General features: G+C 35.4%; 1 protein-coding gene across 1 annotated transcript in view; it reads left to right on the top strand.

The window, feature by feature from the left end:
* The first annotated feature begins 456 nt into the window (after nt 1–456).
* kis (chromodomain helicase DNA binding protein kismet) overlaps nt 457–14563 on the top strand; it is a 111071-nt gene continuing 96964 nt past the window's right edge. Inside the window, exon 1 of the mRNA XM_089096769.1 lies at nt 457–587. The gene's annotated coding sequence lies outside the window, so the exon portion shown is untranslated. The remainder of the gene's footprint in view (nt 588–14563) is intronic.

Genomic DNA, 14563 nt, shown 5'->3' with positions numbered 1-14563 from the left:
ATTTTCATTAAGGTTCTACAGCTTTTAGGGGGTCTTTCCCCCTTTTTTGAAAATCAGCCAAATTTTCTCAGACGCGTAACTTTGGTGGGATAGACTAAACTTGATGAAACTTATATATTTGAAATCAGTTTTAAAATCTGATTCTTTTGATGTATCTATTGGTATAAAAATCCCGTTTTTTAGAGTTTCGGTTACTATTGAGCCGGGTCGCTCCTTACTTACAGGTCGTTACCACGAACTGTTTGAAAGATTAACTTTAGTTTGTAAAGTAGTCGAGAATTTGTAGAAGGATCTGGAAAGGTTTACTCGTAATTTGACTCACTGTGTGCAGAAGAGACGGCTTTCTACCTCTGTGGCCGTGTAAGTAAAATCAATTTTGATAGGCTGTTCTAAGCCAATGGAATTGCCATTTACATATTTGAGAAGAAAGGACTAACAAAATAAAGTACATCTCTATTATCATTTAATGAAAGACATTTTGTTATGTTTATTTAGACATGTTAGTTTTGTGAAGCTTCTTGTAACATGCGAAGGATTTTGGCTTGATGATAATTGCTATATCTGCTTGATTGTATCATTGCTCCAAGGTATAAACCGAAAGCCATCAAGATAGTGTGGTGTCATATTGGTTAGATAAGGCCTAGGCCAAATATTTGAATAAGTTGTTGACCTAGTTTATTTTCCACCTGGGCGAGGCTATATGTTCAATATACTTAATGAATGACCCAAAATGAATTACCATTCGTCAGTGGTAAAGGAACAAACTTAAATTTTGAAACTTATTGCAGTTTCTGGTGTAGGGTCTAGGCTATTAATAGGTTCACTGCTTTGTGTAGAATTTATGTCAGATGGGCTTGCCTATGCTACATCAAAATTTTGTGTTGAATCAGAGTTGATATAATTTACCTTCTATCTGAGTTTTTTTAAGGAATAGAGTAGCCTATGGGTTGGCTATCAAATCTCTTGCATGTGACTTCTTTTGAGCTAAACACAAAGGCTAGGCCTACATCTGAGTCTATTTAAATTTTTCCAATAAGTATTTTACCTTATTTTATGGGTTATCGGTGTTTTGATAATGGGCTCTGGTTTCTGAAGAATGCAATTCCTGTTTTAAGTCATTTGAAGACTTTTTACCTAAATTTAAGTAATAGGTGAGGTTAGTATAAGATATTCAGACAGCTGATTACCACCTGACATGTTAAACCTCAGTAAAATCTCTCTTACATCATGTATATAGTGGATTGTTTCATCTAGCCTACCATTGAATTTATCTTAATTTTGTTTGGCTAGTCTATTAAGAATGTGTTTAGCCTGCCTTGAAAATTTTCAAACAGTTCATGGGAACAAACTGTAAGTAAGGAGGAACACAGCTCAATAGTAACTGAAACTCTAAGAAACAAAATTTTGATATCAATAGATATATCAAAAGAATCAACTTGTTGTGCTGATGCCAAATATACAAGATTCATTAAGTTTAGTGGTACCCATTAAATAAAAGCTATGTACCTGAGAAAATTTGTCTGATTTTCAAAAAAGGAGAGAACACCCTCTAAGAGTCAAGGGATCTTAAGGAAAATTACATCAACAGATTCAGCATATCTGAAAACCCTATCACAGAAGTTTCAAGCTCCCATCTGCAAAAATGAAGAGTTTATATTATTTGCCAAAAGAAAGATAAGGAAGGTAGGCATGGGCATACAAAGGTTCTTCTCTAATGGGAGGGGGGGGGTAGCCAATTTTGTGATGAAGGGCAGGGGGCTGAAATTATATTGGCAGTTCCCAGAACCCTACATTGCCAGCTAGCTCTATTAAACCTATGAAATCTTGATTAATAAGTAATCACCAAAAATCATAAATCACCAATAAGCTTCAGCATTAGTCAATCTTCTTGGATCACAGCTAAATTTTTCCATGGCATAGATAATTGCTTTGTGTTTGACTTCTATTCTGTCATTCCAGCAGTTTATTTGGTACTTTTGCATCATCAGGGCCTCTCTAAAAAGTCAAGTTTTGTTAATGCTAATGAAATAAAATAAAAAAGGATGACTATATAATAGTTTAGAAACAAATTTGGACTACATATTTGCACATTAGGGGGAGTGGGAGGCAAAGCATAGCATATTAAATACATAGCCTTAACTAGGTACCTTCCCCCCCCCCCCCCCCCCCAAAAAAAATAAAAACAACCAAAGAACGACACTTTAAACATCTTAAAACCACATTATACAATGTATTTCCCTACTGTGGTATATTGAATCATCTTGTAAAAACAGGCTTTTCATTGCATCTTTCCTGTTTGACTGTAGCATCTCTTGTTGGACTTCTTTAGAGAGGCTCTGAGGAAAAGTACTGTTTATTTCCATCTTTTTCAACCATCTACCTTTTATCTACTGCTTTTATAGCTATGTACCTTTTTCAACTGCTTTTTAAGCCATAGGCTATCTAGTATAAATTTCAAGTTCTAGGGGGTAGGTCCCCCCCCTTCTATATGCCCATGGATGTAGGCTATGTTTATTTGTTTTCCCCAGGTGTGATTGCATCAAACCATCAATATGCAAGCATCAAATATTAGAAAAGGGCTCATTTGAATAGAAATTACAAGTTATTGTAGCCTTTTTAAGTGACCAAAAAGTTTGGAGGGCAACTAGCCCCCTTCCATCCTCTATTTTCCTCAAAGTTTACTGATTGTGAACTTTCTAGGGGAAATTTTACACTGGGTAGAATTCCCAAGTTTGAACTTGCCAGAGGATAATTCCTGAATTGGCCAGTTTTGTTAGCCTTACTTTCTCTTTACTGACTCAATTTTACATGTGGAGATGTTAAGGGGAATTGTCCGGGGGAAATTTTTACCAGGTTGGAATTGTCTAGAGTATCTTTCCATAGGATGGGAGAAACTTGCCATAAGGGAGTTTTCCATGGGATGAATTCTCCAGAGGGAATTTTCTGCAGGAGAAACTATCTACTTGGGGAGGGGGAGGTTATAGTTTATTTTTGGGAAAACTTTTCCATGGAGGATGTTATTTCTGGCATGGTTTTAAAAACAATTTTTTCAAATGAAAGTGCAAAAAATTTTTGAGGAATTTTCAGCTAGAATGAAATTGTCTGAGAGGACTTTTCTTGGCAAGGGGGAGGGGTTTTTTACAAGAGAATAAGTTTACAAATAGGGATTGTCCTTGGGGGGAAGGAATTTTCCATGGAGAGGAAGCTAGATGTCCTGGCCTTATGTAAAAATGATCAGAAATTAAACAAAAAAACAAGAAATGATTAAAAAAAACATGAATAGCAATGGAGAGAAACATGCTGCATATTGTAAAGTAAGAAATAAATTGTTTTAGTGGCTTTTTTAGTTTTTCCTATTCCTAGAGCTATATCTGGGAACATAAGGACTAGTGTGCAGTGTCAAAAAGACAACCATGATTTTTAGAAATAGCTTAAAATAAGAAATGAGGTTACTAGACTACTTTTATTTGTTTCATTCACATTTTACATGTTTCCTTCAGAAGTGGCCAACCACTAAATATTTACCAACAGCTTTTCTGAAGGAACCACTAAAACAAGAAGAGCATTATCATTTGATTCATTATTTTATGATATTTTACAATATATTGCAACAAGCTTGTTAAAGCTTACCATATCTTGGTATTAATAATAAATAAATATAATAGTCACATTTGTGACAATCCTCCCTCCTGATAGTCCCAGATATAGCCCTAGGACATAAACGAAAAATTAAAAGAAATTAAAACAATAAGATTCTTACCTTATAATATGCAATTTTTTCAATTAATTTGATTATCTTGTTTTCTTACATTTTGTGTAACAATTCTACTGAAAACACTCATACAGAGTGGCTGTCACAGAATACAGTACATGTTTTTTAACATGATGTATCATATACAATGAATAATGAAAAAATATATTATTTAGGACTACAACTGGGGACTTAGGAGGAGAGTGTATTGTCACAAACAACTATTTTATCATAAAATAGCTTAAGATTAGGAATCAACTGGTAATACTCTCTTTGTCTATACTGTTTGGTCATTAAAGGTCAGTGCCTGATTAAGTTCTAGTAGTTGACCACTTCTAAAGGAAACATATTAATAAAATAAAGGGATTACTATTGGACTTTTTTTTCCCTTTCCAAATATCATGGTCACTTTTCTCACAATGCACCTTCCTCTGAAGTTCCCAGATATAGCCCTGGGATTTAGAAATAATATACTTTTTTTTTGTATATCATCTTAAGATAAATCATATCTCTTATTAAAATAGGTTTGTTGGAATCTTTACATGTGAAAACTGCTCTGCCTACGTGATTCCAATGGAATAATTGGATAAAAACAACTTTAAAATGTAGATAACAGGATATTCTGATTAATAGAAACATGCTACCTACCTGGCTATCTTGAGATTGTTGCTACCTATTATAAAGTAAGGATTTGCCCTTTCAAAATATCATGGTCACTTTTCTCACAATGTACCTTCCTCTGAAGTTCCCAGATATAGCCCTGGGATTTAGAAATAATATATTCTTTTTTTGTATATCATCTTAAGATACATCATATCTCTTATTAAAATAGGTTTGTTGGAATCTTTACATGTGAAAACTGCTCTGCCTAAGTGATTCCAATGGAATAATTGGATAAAAACAACTTTAAAATGTAGATAACAGGATAATCTGATTAATAGAAACATGCTACATATTACTTACTTAGGTCCCAGCCATCCTCATGGGATGTTTTGGGGCCACTCCTTTTGCTAGCTCATGCATAAGGGCTCAGTACATTGCTCTATCTGGTGTGATAAGTGACAACTGGGCTATCTTGACATTGTTGAAGTGGAAGTTCTCCATCCATTGTTTATGTGGTCTGCCTTGTGGACAAAGGCCATGGAGGGATCCTTCAAGGGGGCGATTTTTGGGAGGCAGCTTGGCTCCATTTGCTTAATATGGCCAAACCAGAACAGTTGTTGCTCCTTGATTTTACTTGAAATGGTTTCACTGGACTGGAGCCTTTGGTGTACTTCCACATTTATGATTTGGTCAGTGTATTTGATTCTAGCAATGCAACAGAGGCATCTCATCTCAAAAGCTGGAAGTTTTCTTTCATCTTTGGTTTTCAGAGTCCATGTTTTGCATCAATATTTAACTATGGGGATTACTAAACTGTTGAATAGGTGCATTTTGAGTTTGTTGGCTAGGTGGTTGCTTTTCCAGAGGTTGGATAGTCTTTGGAAGCTAGAGCTAGCAAGTGCAAGTCAACAATTCATGTCAGAGCTATGGCAATTATCTGAGGAGAGTAGGCTACCAAGGTACAGGAAGTGGTCAACTGTTCCAACCTGTCTCCTGCCTATGGTGATAATGGGCTGGTTGTATAGTTTACATCTTGTAGTTACCATGAATTTTGTCTTGCTGTCATTGATCTCCATCCCAAACAGCTTTGTGGTGTCATAGAGTTTATCAGCTTGTGCCTGCAGTTCTTGTGTAGAGTTAGCTAGCTCAACAATATAATCAGTGCGGGCAAGATTGTCTATCAGCAGCCCTCCTATTGTTGCACCATATTCCAACTGCATCAGTGACAGAACAACATTTAAAAAGAGGTTGAAGAGATTTGGTGATAAGATGGAACCCTGGAGTAGTTCTGACAAAGTTGTGAACTCTTCTGACAGCCCATCAACAGTTATTACTTGGCCTTGGAACTGGTCGTACAGACTCTTGATTGCTTGGACTATCTCATAAGGGATCCCATAGTGAAGGAGGATTTGCCAGAGTCCTTTGTTCCATATCAGGTCAAATGCCTGATGGAAATCAACAAATAGTTGGTAGAGCTTTTGGTTGAATTCAATGTATTGTTCCATGAGTTGTCAAACAACAAATATCTGATCAATTGTGGATCTTCCAGGGTGGAAGCTGGCCTGATATTCTCCAATGGCAAAGGCAGTTGTTGCTTGTAAGCATTGGAGTAGGACTTTTGTCAGGACATGTGACTGATGGCTCGTGAGGCTGATCGGATGGTAGTTTCTGCACTCTTTCTTTGACTCCTTTTTGTGAATAGGTACAATGGCAGCCTTGCACCACTGACAGGGTATATGGCTGGTTTCCCACACTGCAGATACAATGGCATGGTACACATCAGTTACATCATCCAATCTGACATTAATGAGTTCAGTGGTGACTCTGTCTGGGCCAGGGGCTTTTCCTTGTTTGAGTGACTTAATTGCTGACTCAGTTTCTGACTTGAGTGGGGGTGGTGGTCTGAGTTCTTGGTTGGGTATGGGGAAGTGGGTTAGTATTTCAGGATCTGCAGCTACTGGTGGATTCAGTTTTTTTGTTAAAGAATTCAACATATTATATTATGCTACATATTATAAAGTAAGGATTCCATTGTTGTAATGTTTTCTTTTAATCTTGTGTGTGTCTCAGGGATATATCCGGGATCACCAGGGGGTTAGGTGGAGCACATTTTTGAAGAAGTAACCCATAATTTTTGGCAAGAGTTTATACTATTGAATCTAACAGCATTATTTTTGTTTATTTAGCATGTTCCCTTCAGAAGTGGTCAATCACAAAAAGTTCATCCATTATCGGTTTTCAGGGGAGAGAGGGGTGGAGAGATGTACTTTAAAATATCTCCATGGGGGGGGGGATTGTTGAATTTTGATTCAGTCCTGAGAGTTTTGTTCAGCTTCCTCAGCTACTTCCCAAGATAGACAAAAGCCCCTCATCTAGAATTTTACCATGCTCAAACACCATATCACTTGCCTTAAATTGAATGTATCCATTACAGAGTCTGTCTATGATCTAAACACTTTATCCTAACTTTGAGATCACATGTCCAAGACTAAGCAGCATTTACCATTTTAGGCTCAAGCTTAAAGTGTGTGTCTGTTAATACATTCCAGTGTTGACTATCAGTGCTTTTGACACTGTTAATGAATGTGTGGCTAAAATATTCAAGCTAAGCACATACTTATTAAGAAAATGTAGACAAATCAAACAATGAAACATTCCACTTTCCATGTGGTACAATGAAGATTTCATAGTGATTTAACTATTGAGGTGATTATTAGCTGATAGACTACGAGGTATTTTACCCCAACAAAAAAATAGTCAGGTAAATACCCTGAGTACTGAGACAGTGCCTGATCTTAGACAAGTACTTTGATTAAAATGCATCTTTCATAAACCTGGAGAGTAAGTTCTTAATCTAGGATATGATATATGTAGATTCAGATATTTGGGACTGGGCTAGTTAGGATTGGTTGACTACCACCTACTGTTGATTAGCCATTGGACCACTGGGTATCTAACCCTAACAAAAGAGCAGTAGGGTAATTACCTCATTTCTTGGACAGTGCAAATAAAATGTATCTTTTATAAACATGGATAGTAAGTTTGGAATGTTTGATATAATGTAGACAATTAGGACTGGGCAACTTAGGATTGATTGACTACAGTCTTGGAATTATTTTTTTTGTACATTTAAACTTAAACAAAAGTTACCCTTACATCCCAGCCTGTATTATTATTTATATATTAGCATTAGTATTTATTTATATAAATACAATCATTTTGCTTTGTAACACTGCTTTAACTTAAATGTATGAATGATTTTGATCATTTGATCTAACTTCAAGATCCTAAGTCTGGGATTAGGCAGCATTTTCCAAGTTTGAGCTTAAAGTGTGTGCCTGTTATGTGGGGCTACTGTTGACTATCAGTGCATTTAAAATTGTTTGTTTTGTATTATGATTAATAATATTCAATTTAGTCACATACTTATTAAGAAAATTTAGACAAAACAATCCACTATCTAGATGGTATAATAGAGATTCTAAAGTGATTTAAACATTGGAATAGTGATCATCTGTCTGACACTTTTTAATTATAGACACTACTTTATTTTTGCAAGTGCTGCCATGTTAAATCATCAAAATAAGTAAGCAAAACTAATCAGTTAAACTTGACAATTCTTTTTGTCCATAAAATTTCAAACATGAACAATCTGTTAATTCTAAAAGATTGATTCCTTGAAAGGCTAGTGATACCTTAGGCTAGCTGTTTGGTGCTAGATGGGTAATTGTTAAGTAGAGGGGCAATTTTGAAGGAGACTTTAAAACATATTCTAAAATAATCATAAGTACTGACTTATCTCATTCCTAAAAGTGCCTTGCTTCACTTTTTCCCCCCTTCCTGCTCATGGAGGTATATAAAGCAATATATGCACATTCCCAATATATTTTGTAATAGTAGAACTAACCGTGTATTTTCTATTATGGAGAGGGGAGGGTAATGTGGTGCAATATATTTTTAGGAGTGAGATAAGTCAGTATATATGATTGTATCATAACTTATGTATCTCCTAAAACTCTCTCTAGGATAGTGGGAATAATTATTACTTGCTACCAAGTATTCTGTTTTCTAAAGGTTCAATCTCTAATCCTAATTCATGGTGATTTGATTTTAATATTTTAATGGCATTCTCTATTTATACTAATTTATCCAAAAGCAAAAAATATCATCAGCATACAACAAGTGATTGATGTCAATATTGCTAAATATAACAGAGTAAGGAGTAACTCTTGTTTGACTCCCTGATGTATGCAAATTTTGTCTGAGACTGGTTTCCAGTAAACAACTGTTTTCAGTAAAGTACAAACAGTGCTGTTGCCTTTTAATAGGTTTAGGGGACAGCAAAATTAAAGCCTGGTGTACCTATATTAAGCAAAAGTATTTCACTAGACATAATTGAAGTTACCTTTTCCTCCCCAAAGACTCCCTGAAAGTTTTAACTCAATCCCCCAATTGTTCCCAAGATATTACAGATGCATTACTTTGATAGCATGTGTTAATATAATGTCTTTTGGTTTACCTTGGCACTTCACCATCAATAGATTCAAGGTTCCATTATGGAAATAGTACCAACAGTTTTAGGTGTTCCCTTCCCAAAAGACTCCCTGAAATTTTTAACTCAATCCCCCAATTGTTCCCAAGATATTACAGATACATTATTTTGATAGCATGTCTTAATATAATGACTTTTGGTTTACCTCAGCATTTCACTATCAATAGATTCAAGGTTCCAGGGTTCCATAGATTCAAGGTTATGCATATAGTACCAACAGTTTTAGGTGGATTGGGAGGGGAAAAGGTATTTGTAGGTCCCACTTCCCCTCTCTCTAAATACCAATCTTAGGATCTTTTCCCTCTACTCCATCCACCCAGTCAAGACTTGAGGGCCAATTGTTCCCCTCCCCAAAAACTGTACATGTTTCAACTTGTCTCCAAAGCTTTTTTCAGCATATTGCAGAGATGCTGTCTTGATCTGTTAATTAACTATGAATAAATTTTGAGTCCCATGGGGGCTTTGTACTGCAAAATTATGTAAATACAGTGGATATAATTGTTCTCAGCCCGCCCTCCCCCCAATCTGCAAAGGCAAGATTTGAGGTCCAGTGGGCCCCCTAACAATCCCTTGAAGTTTTAACTTGACAGCCCATGCTACTCCCATGATCTTAAGGATACTTTATACTTTTTTCATAACCTGCTACCAAGAGGTCTATCTGATCAACACAATTCAACATCCCTCTCTTGAAAGTTTCAACTCAAATCTCTCAAACCATTTCCAGGCTATTGTTTATCAAACAGTTTGTGCCAATGAACTGTAAGTAAGGAGCAACCTGGCAGAATAATAGCCGAAGCTTTAAAAATCGAAATGTTTATACCAGTAGATACATCAAAAGAATCAGATTTTTATGCTGATTTCAAATATATGAGTTTCATCAAGTTTAATCTTACCCATCAAAACTTACATGCCTGCGAACATTTGCCTTATTTTTGAAAAAAGGGGGAAACAACCCCTAAAAGTCATAAAACTTTAATGTAAATTGCACCATCAGATTCAACATATCAGAGAACTCTACTACAGAAGTTTCAAGCTCCTATCTGCAAAAATGTGGAATTTTGTATTTTTTTTGCCAGAAGAAAGGTCATGGCTGCATATTTATTTGTTTGTTTTTTTTTTTTTTTTCCCCAGGGGTTATTGTATCAATCCAGTAGTCCTAGAATATTGTGAGAGGGCTTATTCGAATGGAAATTAAAAGTTCTAGTGCCCTTCAAGTGTCCAAAAAATTTGGAGGGCAGCTTGGCCCCCTCCTACGCTCATTTTCTCCCGAAGTCACCCAACCAAAATTTTTAAATAGCCATTTTGTTCAGAATAATCGAAAATCTAATAAATATGTATTCGAGGATAACTTAGTGTCCCAGAGTTCCCGGGGGAACGGTTGCAAGTTATGAACTTTGCCCATTGTTTACATATAGTATTGGTTAATGGGATGTATACAGACGATTTCAAGAGGGATTTTTTTCTGGTGAGGGTAATTTTGGAGACCACACTGCCTTTCCATGATGAAAATCATGGAAATCATAGGAATGTCCCCCTTCATAGGAATGTCCCTTTCCCCAAGGAAACATCATCCATGGAAAGCTCCTCCCCTATAACCCCCTCCTCCTCCCCCCCACCAGAACAATAAATAAAAGTTCAAAGAGGGATAACATCCTTTTAATAGACAGTGATGATGATAACAGTGATAGAAATTCACAAAAATACCAGATATTTTTACTACTGATGATGGTCACTGCATATGTGACCAAAATATCTGGTATTTTTGTGAATTTCTATCACGCTTATCATCATCACTGTCTATTAAAAGGATTTTATCCCTATTTGAACTTTTATTTATCGTTCTGGTGGGGGGAGGAGGAGGAAGGGGTTACAGGGGAGGAGCTTTCCATGGATGATGTTTCCTTGAGGAAAGGGACATTCCTATGAAGGGGGCACCATATTTCCCAGCATTATTTAAAAAACGGTCAGAAATTAAATAAAAAAGCAAGCTTTTTCAACTGAAAGTAAGGAGCAACATTAAAACTTAAAACAAACATAAATTACTATGTATATAAGGGGGTTCGCCCCCTGGTCAATATCTCGCTCTTTATGCTGAAGTTTTGTTTAGTACTTTCAAAAGAGCAATCTATTCTAATTAACTGACCTTTGTGATTCAGGGGTTTGTGATTTGAACAAAATTCAAACTAGTGTAAGCAGTGAGGTATTGACTAGGGGGGCAAACTCCCTAATATATGTAATAAAAACATATGGATATAGAAGTTCGTTACATAAATTAATTCGTAAGTTGTGTCAGAACCATTTAGCTTAAAAAGTAGAATTAATATGCAAATTTCGTTTTAATTATTCATATATGGTGAGCCAAAATCAAAGCTGCATTAATTCAAAAAACGTTCAGAAATCAAATAAAAAACAAATTTTTTTTAACTGAAAGTAAGGAGCAACATTAAAACTTAAAATGAACAGAAATTATTCTGTATATGAAAGGGCAGTCCCCTCCTCAATGCCTCACTCTTTATGCTAAAGTTTGACTCTGTCTCACAACTTTATTTTTTAAAACAATAAAAAGCTTTAGCGTAAAGAGCGAGGCGTTGAGGAGGGGACCACCCCTTTCATATATGGAATAATTTCTGTTCATTTTAAGTGTTAATGTTGCTCCTTACTTTCTGTTAAAAAAAAACATGTTTTTTTTTACTTAATAATTTGAAAGCTTGAGCACATATAGCATTATTTAAGCCCCTAAGAGGTCATAGTTGATTGGAAAACCTATATAAACCATGGTCACCTTTTCTAAATGAAATATTTTTGAATAATGGGTGCTTACATAATTTAGGGTCAATGCCTCCGGGTATATTGGGGTGATATTGACCCTGGAGGCATTCTTATCAGAACTTTCAAAATTTCTGAGGAAAGGGCTATTTCAAAATGTTGACTTGATATCATGGGGGCTATTAGATAAAAATTTGAATTGGCATACTGGAATGAATATTCAAGATGGGCAGAGTAGTGAGGCTAGTTGCCCTCCAATAATTTTGCCTATTAAAAAGGCCTCCAGAACTTCCAGTCAAATGAGAACCCTCCCAAGTTTCTAATATCACTCCTCCAATGCAAAGTGAATGGGGAAACATTTTGGCCCTTTGTTTGGCCCAATTTTTTTTTCAGGAAACAATATTTTGTTTTCCATTTTGTCTTCTGTATTTGGGTCCTCTTAATTCAAAAACTTAGATATATGTTTTTGGCCAATTAAATTTTTTGTTCTTTTTTAACCTACTTTTTTTTGGGGGGGGGAGACACTACCTAAACTGTTTTTGTTTGTGGATAGGTTTCTTTTGTCCCAAGGGCTTTTGGCTGTAATTTTCAAACTGATGAGGGCCAAAAAGTATTCTATCTCATTTCTGTGGCCTCTAACCCCCTCCCAAAACGAAATAATTGTATGGCTCTTGTTTTTTTTAGACATAAAATTCAAATTCGGCAAACATGCTGTGAAAGAAATTTTCAAAATAAAATTCTATTTTATTCTACTAATTGTTTTTTGAAGGGCCAGTAGGTTTCTGTCAAATTTGCACACATGAAGTAGTAAGTTTTGTTGGGCTTCACCCAATAAAATTTAACCTTGCACTGAAAGATAGCAACTTTTATTGGGCTTCACCCAACAAAAGTGCTTTGGCTTTTCTGAGTTTGGATTTTTTTTTTTCTTGAGCCTGGGATTGTGCTCAACTCTTGTGATTCCAGCAGTCTGTAAATTTTCAGTTACAGATTCTACTCCTTCCATTCTTGACACGTTCTGAGAAATGAACTTTCTAACTGACCAATAAACTTAGTTCCATATTTTCTGATTAATTGCCCTATGTCTAGCGGTTGTATTGCAGCATCTAGTTTGTTAGTGATGGAATCCAACTTAAGTTCAAGAGTCAGATTTCCTTGCTACATCTGAACAATCAACAACGCTAGAAAGAATAGCAAAGATATTGCTAATTCCTACCATTTCTTTGTGATCGATTTCTGAACAGCGAACTTCTTCCAATGTTTTTTTTTTCTTTCACCAGATTCCACAGAGTCAGACCTGAGAGGTTAAAAAACTTGGATTTTTTTTTTCAGCTGCATCTACTTTTGTTCAGACTCCAATATTTGTCAAGGATGGACCAGGACGAACTTCCTCATGTGTTTTCTGAAATGTCACTTAGATTTCACCACAGTTGTTTTCTTCATTTATTTCACTCATTTAAAAAAATTGGAAAGCTTGAAACAAATTCAAAAATGTTTATAAGGAAACCTGGCCGTAACCTATAAAACTCAAAGGGCAATTTCAAAACCATATTCTTCTTTGCTTCTTGCAGGCAATTTGGTATGCTTTAGTTCAGTTCAGTTTTATTTTAAACCATACCTCGAAAAAAAGAGAGTAAGAACCCGAAATGTAGAGAGCAAGTTTTTCAGTGATCTAGGAATTGCAATTTGAATTAATGCAATTCTGCATTTGAACCTAAAAGGATGCTTGGAGGACTATTTAATTTTTTCAGATCATCAGTATATGAAAATATTTGCAGAACGAAGGAACAGATCCAGAACTAGAATAAAGCTTGTGTGTGAAGTTTGTTTCAAAGAAAGAAAGATGAAAGGTATTATAAATTTAAATCTGATTATTGAGCTATTTGCATTCTAAAGCATCATTATGAGGAACTGAAAATTGGTCCCAAAGCAAAGATTAGGCCAAAGATTGTGCAAAAGACCACTCTATTTGATATTCCAAAATGCTTATGAACAGGAAGCTCAAAGAAAAGGTTGAACAGCATGCTTAGTGCAATTTAAGTTAACAGAAAGCTTAGAGTTTGTCTTCAGTGGTGCCTCTTGTTTTAGCACTTTGCAGTTACAGCCACCTCTCCTCTTGCATTCTGACACTGCTAAAGATGTTTATCACAAAATGTCAGCAGATGTCCTAGGTGTAAGTACACGATTTGATAGGATAGACTTTCAAAGTCTGGGTAGAATCTTGCTTTTAAGGGAAAATTTGATCAACTAGCATCAGTTTGTTAAAGGGTAGTAAACTTTAAAAAATTTGCTTAGTGCAATTTAAGTTAACAGAAAGCTTAGAGTTTGTCTTCAGTGGTGCCTCTTGTTTTAGCACTTTGCAGTTACAGCCACCTCTCCTCTTGCATTCTGACACTGCTAAAGATGTTTATCACAAAATGTCAGCAGATGTCCTAGGTGTAAGTACACGATTTGATAGGATAGACTTTCAAAGTCTGGGTAGAATCTTGCTTTTAAGGGAAAATTTGATCAACTAGCATCAGTTTGTTAAAGGGTAGTAAACTTTAAAAAATTTGATTGGAACACTCAATAATTTTTATTGATAAATGAAGAAATGATAATAAGATTAGGGATAATTAAATAAATCTCCTTAATAAAAAGATGATTTATCCTGAAGAGGTGAACATGCCCTTTTAATATGCAAACTTTTTGTATTTCTCCTAATTTAATTTATTATTGATAGAGGGCAGTCCCAGTAAATGGTTTTCCCTTCAGGATCAAAGTATTGGAGATGCATGAGTTTTAGAAATATTGGATTATACTTAAATTTTTATGTACAAAATATCAGTATTACTATGCAGTAGATCTCTACACGTTTGAACTTGCTCTCTACTTTTGGGGTTCTTACTCTCTCT

Source organism: Artemia sp. Qi Xiang Cuo, chromosome 11 (assembly GCF_049724085.1).
Source record: "Artemia sp. Qi Xiang Cuo chromosome 11, ASM4972408v1, whole genome shotgun sequence".
Taxonomy (NCBI): Eukaryota; Metazoa; Arthropoda; class Branchiopoda; order Anostraca; family Artemiidae; genus Artemia; species Artemia sp. Qi Xiang Cuo.
The sequence above is the reverse complement of the archived record's forward strand: the minus strand, read 5'-3'. Positions and strand labels throughout refer to the sequence as shown.